The sequence below is a fragment of the Passer montanus genome, unplaced genomic scaffold, assembly GCF_014805655.1.
Source record: "Passer montanus isolate IOZ18808 unplaced genomic scaffold, ASM1480565v1 scaffold14, whole genome shotgun sequence".
NCBI classification, from domain to species: domain Eukaryota; kingdom Metazoa; phylum Chordata; class Aves; order Passeriformes; family Passeridae; genus Passer; species Passer montanus.
Genome location: NW_024360941.1, coordinates 5,607,845 through 5,615,527, shown reverse-complemented (window position 1 = coordinate 5,615,527; position 7,683 = coordinate 5,607,845). Strand labels below are relative to the sequence as shown.

General features: G+C 38.3%; 1 long non-coding RNA gene across 1 annotated transcript; it reads right to left on the bottom strand.

The window, feature by feature from the left end:
* Positions 1-287: 287 nt before the first annotated feature.
* LOC120498016 lies at positions 288-6,327 on the bottom strand. Its single transcript, XR_005626617.1, has 3 exons — positions 6,223-6,327; positions 5,597-5,636; positions 288-501 (listed from the first exon to the last, which is right to left on the bottom strand). It is a non-coding gene; the product is annotated as an uncharacterized LOC120498016 (long non-coding RNA).
* Positions 6,328-7,683: the final 1,356 nt, after the last annotated feature.

Genomic DNA, 7,683 nt, shown 5'->3' with positions numbered 1-7,683 from the left:
AGAGGGAATTCAGCATGCAACATCAGCATGATGTACTTTCAATAAACTTTTGTTTCTATCTATTACTGTACTACACATACAAAAACATTAAAGAATTTTTATACTTGAGAGAACAGCCATATATTTGGATACTGAAAAAAAGAAACTCTCTGTGTTGGTGGGCAGGAGGTTTGGGGGGTTTTTTTGGTTGGTTTTTTTTTTGTTTTTTGTTTTTTGGTTTTTTTTTTGTGTTTCATCCTTTTCTCTCTTGTGTTTAAGGTACTAAGATCAAAGATTGCCAATGAGATTTTTAAGATAATCCTGAATGTCTCTTTCACTTTGAGAGCATAACCATTACCACCACCAGCTCAACAAGGTGGGTGTTTTTAAGAATCGTATTGGAAAAAGGTTCAAAACTCTCCATACTGCTTCACAGCCCACGTAGTGTCCTCAGGCACAATTAATGGAAGTCTGGCTTCCAGATCCATGGCTTTTGATGAGCTCATTCCCAAAGCAGGCTCCCTGAATAAGCCAAGACGTCAAGGCAAACGCAAATGCTTAAAGAAACAATTGCTCAACAAAGGGTTGCAAGAGTTTTTTCCCAAAACACACAGGTCAAATAATTGGAAATGTGGACATGAAAATTAATACCACTTAGATTTTTTGGACATGTCTTGCTTTCAAGGTAACAGTCATATGGCTTTTCTCTCCGGGAATTCCAGTCAGCTGCTGCATCCACTCAGCTTAAGAGGTCTGCAAAACACCTTAAGTACTTTGGGCATTTCTTGCTAAATTGGCCAATATTAGTTTTTTAACTCACTCCACAGTTAATGCATTTTAATCTGGAAAACAGAGTCAGATAGGAAAGCTGTCCAATCTGAACATTGTAACTAGACAAAAGATGCAGAAGATTTGCAGTGGGAACTACCTCTACAACCATTTTCATTTTAGACAATAGAACCTCATAATTAAATAAAAACCTTCATGAGGAAGGCTTTGAACTTGAAAGAAAATACAACCAACCCCAGCACTTGATGAGCCAGTGTAAATCCAGCCTAAACAGAAAACAAATACATGCTACTGCAATCATCACCACAGTATGGCTATCTAACTTACAACAAAGACAATTCACATCAGATTTGTTATGTTTCACATAAAGAACTGTAAATAACAGCAAAATGAAAACAAAATTTCAGCTGGAAATTGTAAAGCACTAAATGGGCTGAGATTCTGTAAGTGCCACAGAGACAGGCTGACATTCCACTGCAAAACAGTTATTTTAGCATTTCATTAATCCATGGCTTATTAGATGATTCTTACTTTTGATTTATCTTGGGAATTTTTAATCAAAGAGTGACACATAAAAGTTTTTATTTTTATCTCAATAAGTCAGTAATTCTGGAATCAAATCAGTTTACCAGTGAGGCAAGTTTTCCCCCTCTTCCTTAAGAAACCACTTTGCAGAATTTGCTAGTAAGAGCTGTGAAAATTAGTTATATAGAAGACTTATGTCTGGAGGCTAAACCAATTACACTGACCTTTCCTTCCTTACCTAATACACATTCTTTATATGTTAAAATACAATAACATCTGGAATGTCTTCTGCTCTTTTACAACACCTGGAACTGTGCAGTAGCTTCTAAGGCAAGGAAATTTGTCTGATATAGAATATTCTGATGACATAAGATTATAGCTCCAAAATTATAGAGTGAAACAATCAGTTCACATAGGTTGCCTTGCTTTTCTACACCCGAGCAAAGACTGGTGTTCAGTTGTGTGAAAAACTTAATTATGTAAAATTAATCCCTTTAATATAGTCATCTTCTACTCTATATGCAGGTATGAAGACATCTTTTCCCCAAGGCTATTAACATAATCTCTCACTCAGAAACCAAGAGGACAAACAACTTTCTGTCAGAGTCAAATCAAAACGTAAACCAAATAACAGATGCTAAAATACATTCTCTAACCAGCTGTAGTCAAAGCAGAGATATTTTTAATATATACATAATAGGCTTTTAAAAATTGTATTTTTAACTCGCTGAAAATATGACAATAATAAAATGTCTCCAATGAAAGATTCCCAATGGTATGTGCAGCATTAGGAAGGAAGGAATTTATTCTGTGGTCCCTTCAGCAATCAAAAATACCAAAAGGATTTCACAGAGAATTTTCAGCCGACTTTTATGTAAGGCCATACTACCAAGATATGGAAAGCATTTTCCATAAATTAATGTATTAATTCAGTTTTCACTTTCTGCTTCACCTTAAAAGAAAGCCCTGAGGGAAGAAATACTGCAGCACAACACAAACTCATGCTGGTTTGTAATTGGAGTCCCTGTTCAAGGATTAGTCCACTGTCAACCTCAACTGCAAGAGCAGGTGCTAGCTGGAAAAGTGGGTAAGGAAGGAAGCATGGCACAGGAGCTTTCATCACATTAGATCACAAGAAGGAAGATGCCCCATCCCTGGAAGTGTTCAAGGCCAGGTTGTATGTGGCTTTAAGCAACCTGGTCCAGTGGAAGGTGTCCCTGTCCATGTCAGGGGGGTTGGAATTAGATTATCTTTAAGGCTGTTTCCAACCCAAGCCCCTTCCAGCCTGTCATACCATTGTGCATACCATGTATGATGGCATGACAGGTACAGTCAGGATAAAGAGAAGACCATGATTAGCCACGTATGAAGTGCAGTGTTGCACATTGCTGTATTTCAATGTGTATTTTTACATTCACCTGCCCTGTTGATTTAAAAAAAAAAAATGATGACAGGGTCAAAGCATAGGTATATAGAAATAGTAATACCAAACAAAGCCAGGATTAAAAAAAAAAAATCTAAATATTTCTGTTAATTCTCTTTAAATCAATATATTAAGCTCCCATTCCCTGTATGTTCTATACAGTGAGAAAGGAGGAAGGAAAAGGTAACTAAAAAAGGCAGAATGGAAATAATAAAAATAATAAGCAGAGAGAGAGAGGGACTGTTCTGCGTGGGTGGGGGGGCGGAAATACTAGAAGAATTAATTGGGACATAGGAAATGAAAACCTGAAAAACAAAGTTCAGCAGCTACTTGGGATATAGCCTGATATTTGACATGGTGGATTCTTGAGGGTCATGTGGAATTACTGATGGTTGCCTTCTGTTACTGCAGCTCTTCATGCACAGACACCACAAATACTGAAGAAAACCACATGGAGTGTCCCAATAATCTTTCATTGACTGAAAACAACATCAAGAATTTCACTAAGAAGCATTCAATTATGATTGCACAACAAAACTAACTGCAAAGGGGATGAATTGAATCTAAATTTAGATTAAGAGGTCAACATGTTAGAATTGCAGTATTAACTTTTTCTGTTATCATTCAAAAGCTGCAACACAATTTCCCTGTTTGATTCTTAATGACAGGAGTGCTATAAAAGAATCAATTAGAATTTCTGCTATAAGCTCAGGAGAGTGGATGTCCCTTAAATTTTATTTAAACAGTAATATGATACAAATAAGTGGTAACAACTGAAAAAAACCCAAATCAAAACTACCCAAAACAAACAAAAAAAAAACCACAAAACAGTTGAGAAGAATTTTCTCACTATAGTACAAAGCCTTACTGAATATTCAGCACTAGCTCTAGATGAATGAGGCAATCACCTAAATAGATGAAAAGCTAAAGTACAGTACAGTATGTATTAAATCAAATAGTATCACAGGTTTATCCACACCTTGCCTATATCCAGAGAGGCACAGCAAAGTCTGAGAAGGAGGTGAACCTGAGTTATACATGCAACAGAGCTTCCTTATGTCCCAGAAACATTACCAAGCTATTACACAGGCTTTTGCTCATCAGACAAAAAAAAAGAGGAAATGAAAAGGGAACATCTGCAGTGTCTAAAGTATTCTAAAGGGAATATACGGGAAGGACGTTTCAAAGCTATTTGAGCTGGGGTCAAACCGGGATAGGAGATGATAGGACCTAGCAAAGGTCGAACAACATAATAACAGAGTTTACATTCTGAAATAATTATTAAGCTCTATGACAAATTAATACACTTTTCTGAAAATTATTAAACTAATGAGAACAAGCAAGACACTAATTCAGTGGTCCTTTACTGATCCAAATTGGTCCTGTGTTTTACCCCTTGTTAGAATATTTGGTCACTGTAAGAGAGTTAAGGTAAAGTTATTACTTTGAAAGAGCTCGCAATACCTACCAGAAAACACTTTTTATTGAATTCGGAGGTAACCTCTATATGCAGGTCTTACATTGCCATCTAGTGTATGCAGTATATATTGTGATTTGGTTTCCCAGGGTTTGCATCATCTAAAGAACCTGAATTTTCCCCTTAGCTGGCTTTCCTCAATGCATTTTTTTCTCAAAGCAGAACAGATTTCCTCCATGATACTCAATCCCAAGGAACCTGCGACTGGTGCTAATGAGAGATTCAGCACCATTGGAAAAGCACTATTCCAAAAGCAGCCGGAACCTGAATTTTCCCCTTAGCTGGCTTTCCTCAATGCATTTTTTTCCTCAAAGCAGGACAGATTTCCTCCACGCTACTCGATCCCAAGGCACCTGTGACTGGTGCCATGGAGAGATTCAACACCATTGAAAAAGCACTATTCCAGAAGAAGCCACTTGCTGATTCTCAGTGTCTTTGGCAGGTTCATCCACTGAAAGTTTTAGGAATGTCAACTGTTCTCATGCAGCAACAGGTGATTTGGATTCAATGGTCCTCCCGTGGAGGGGATGTGAAATCTCATCCCTGACAGCAGCACAACTACCCTGCTCTGGAGCAATCCGGGATGGAGGAGAAGGGAACAATCCCAATCTTTCTGATGCCACTTTCAGTAATTAATTAAACTGTTATCGAGACAAGGACAGTGGCTAAACTGCACTGACAAGTCCTGGGATGGCAGAGAGGCAGAGTCCACTTTGTGCAGGCAAAGGACTGCTCCACACCACAGTTACAGGGTTCTCTTACCATGCACCCCAAGCCATGAGTCACTGCCCCAGGCAGATGCATGGCAGTTTCCCAATCCTCTTCTAAGAAAGAGGTTTGGGAGACTCGTGTTTCCCACAGCTCACCACTCCGTGTGAGCTGATAGCAGCTACATATCCCCGCTTTGAGCGCTATCCTTCCCTGCATTACTGGGTAATGGTTGCTGAATTCCCCAGCTGTGACCACTGCTGGAGGCACAGCACACCCAAATTAAGAACAGGAGACATTTAGATTTTTGCATAAGTGGAGCTTGGCCATCTCGAAGTCTTGCAACGACTGAGTGCTGAGCAATGCCCCACCACTTTGAACACTCCAGCCTCAATCCAGTTTAAGAATCTGAGCTTTTACACCCTGACCTTACACCCTGAATTTAGGGTAAGATTTATCTTTTCTGGAAGAGTTCTTTTAAGACACAAACTGACCCAGGTCCAGAATGCAAAGGTTAACTTATAACACAGAGAAAGCTACCAAGGAACACATTGCATGAGAGGCCCTGGCCACCAGGTTCTCCAGGAGGCCACTCTGTCACTGAGCACTCTCACCTTCCACTCACTCCTTTCTTGGCTACCATATGCTGCAGTGAACATTGAGTGCAAAAATAAAAAATGAATGTTCACACTCACCCCATCTGCCAGTGCACATGAGAGACAAACAGGCTCTTCACTGGAAAGAAAAAAACAGGAAAAAAAACCTTACTATTCCCAGAAAAGCATCTGCCAGTGCACATGAGAGACAAACAGGCTCTTCACTGGAAAGAAAAAAAACAGGAAAAGAACCCTTACTATTCCCAGAAAATGAAGTGTCCTCTGCTTTCAAAATCCAGCTTCCACATCATGGAACTGAGGAAGCTCCTTTAAACCCCAATACCAGTTACAAATACCAAGTTGTACAAGAACTGGCTACAGCTGGCATTTTTCTGTCTTGCCATTTTAACAATCTAGCAAGGGCTTAATTTTATGCATAAAGAAAGATATTTTAATACATAATAACTTCTGCATGAATAATCCAGATTTGATAGCTGATGGGGCTAAATTACTGGTTCTCCTTGTTAACACATTTGCTTGCTTTACTGGTCTTATTGCAATACTTTTCACTGTGTGTAGCAACAAAAAATGCATTTAATAACTTTTGCCTATTATTTGACCACTGTGTTACCCAATTATATTTGTTATTACTATAATTAATATTCAAAATATACCCTTTATCTAATTCAGTTTTTGTTTGCTATTGACCCATGGATATTACTTACACTGTGCTTCAGGATGTGAACACACATGGAGCCCATAAGCAGCTGGCCTAAGGGGTGAAGGTTGGCAAGCACCCTAATTAATTTCAGTCTAAAAGAGCCAAGTTAGCAAAACCCCACTATTTAAGCTAACCAATGCCCTTTAAAATGAAACACTACACTGGCTCTGTCAGCAGATTGGTCCCTTCCAGGGAGGGAGGTGAAGGACAATTAGGGCTGATAATGTCTCTTGTTAGTGCAGCTGTTGGGCATTAGGCCATGAGAAAAGGTAGCAAGTGTAAATAGTCTTCCAGGGTGATAATAATTCCTTTTTTTTTTCCTAAATATGTTCAAGACTAATTCAGCAACATACTGATACAGTACAATCACCAACTGTGTAAATATTTCCATTCTCCTCAATAGGACATCCACTCAGCTAAGTCTGTAATATTAAAGTCTGTAATACTCTATAGATACAGAAGTAGTGCAAGATTTTAGTACACCTCTTCCATCCCTTCCTGTGAACTGTTTCCTCATTCTGCCACTATCCTTAAACTTATTTCAGCCCTAAATTCACAGCTTGTCACAGGCAGGCACAGCACCATCCAAGTTAGTTCAGACATATCCTTAGCCTTTTGGCTCACAGTTAATAAAAGCTGCCATTGCTGTAACTGGAGATTAGTTCCTCACAAATTATTACCTTAGTTATCACTTACCTGATCCCCAGCTTACTACCTAATGAATTAATAAACTGAGATTTTTTTTCAGACAGCAAAATGTAAAAATAAGGTAATTCTATTTATAACAATTTGTAAAATCTGCCTTATTTAAAAAAAAAAAGTAATTTTTTGTTAACTGAAGGAAAAAAATTATAAACAGAAGACATTATATATAAGTCAATGCTTGATAATTTTTTAATAACTTTTAATGGGTTGGATGGGACTTTTTATCCAAAGTGGTAATAGTGTGATGCTTAAAATTCAGAGAAGAAAGAACGCCTCTTGATAGAAGACACAAAGAAGAACACAGAGAATTTGATGACATGCGATTGATGAGGCTCAATTTGTTTACTAGCTCTAGCAAGGCTACTCAGCATTTAAGTTAGCAACCAGCATTTACACTCTGCTGGTATGGGGAAAAATGTTATTCCAAGCAAGTAGAGGAGAGTCAAGACATTTCTAAAGACAGTGTTCTACTAGTTCCTAAAAACAGAGGATGAAGCTTATACTAAGAGCCCTTCTGTGTGTCAGTTTGATGTCACACATCAGTAGGCTGAAGTCAACCAACGGGTTTATCAAGCTGTTCACACTACAAATTTACAATACGCTGTTTGCTGATCATATGGCCACATACAAATTTTCACAGTAAAAGTATACAGAAAAACATTATTTCTGTCCATCTATAGTTCTGCTTCCCAAAGGCTATAACCTGCCACTGAGCATTCACCACAGTGGATGGCAAACTCTGCCACTGAATTTAGCTGTG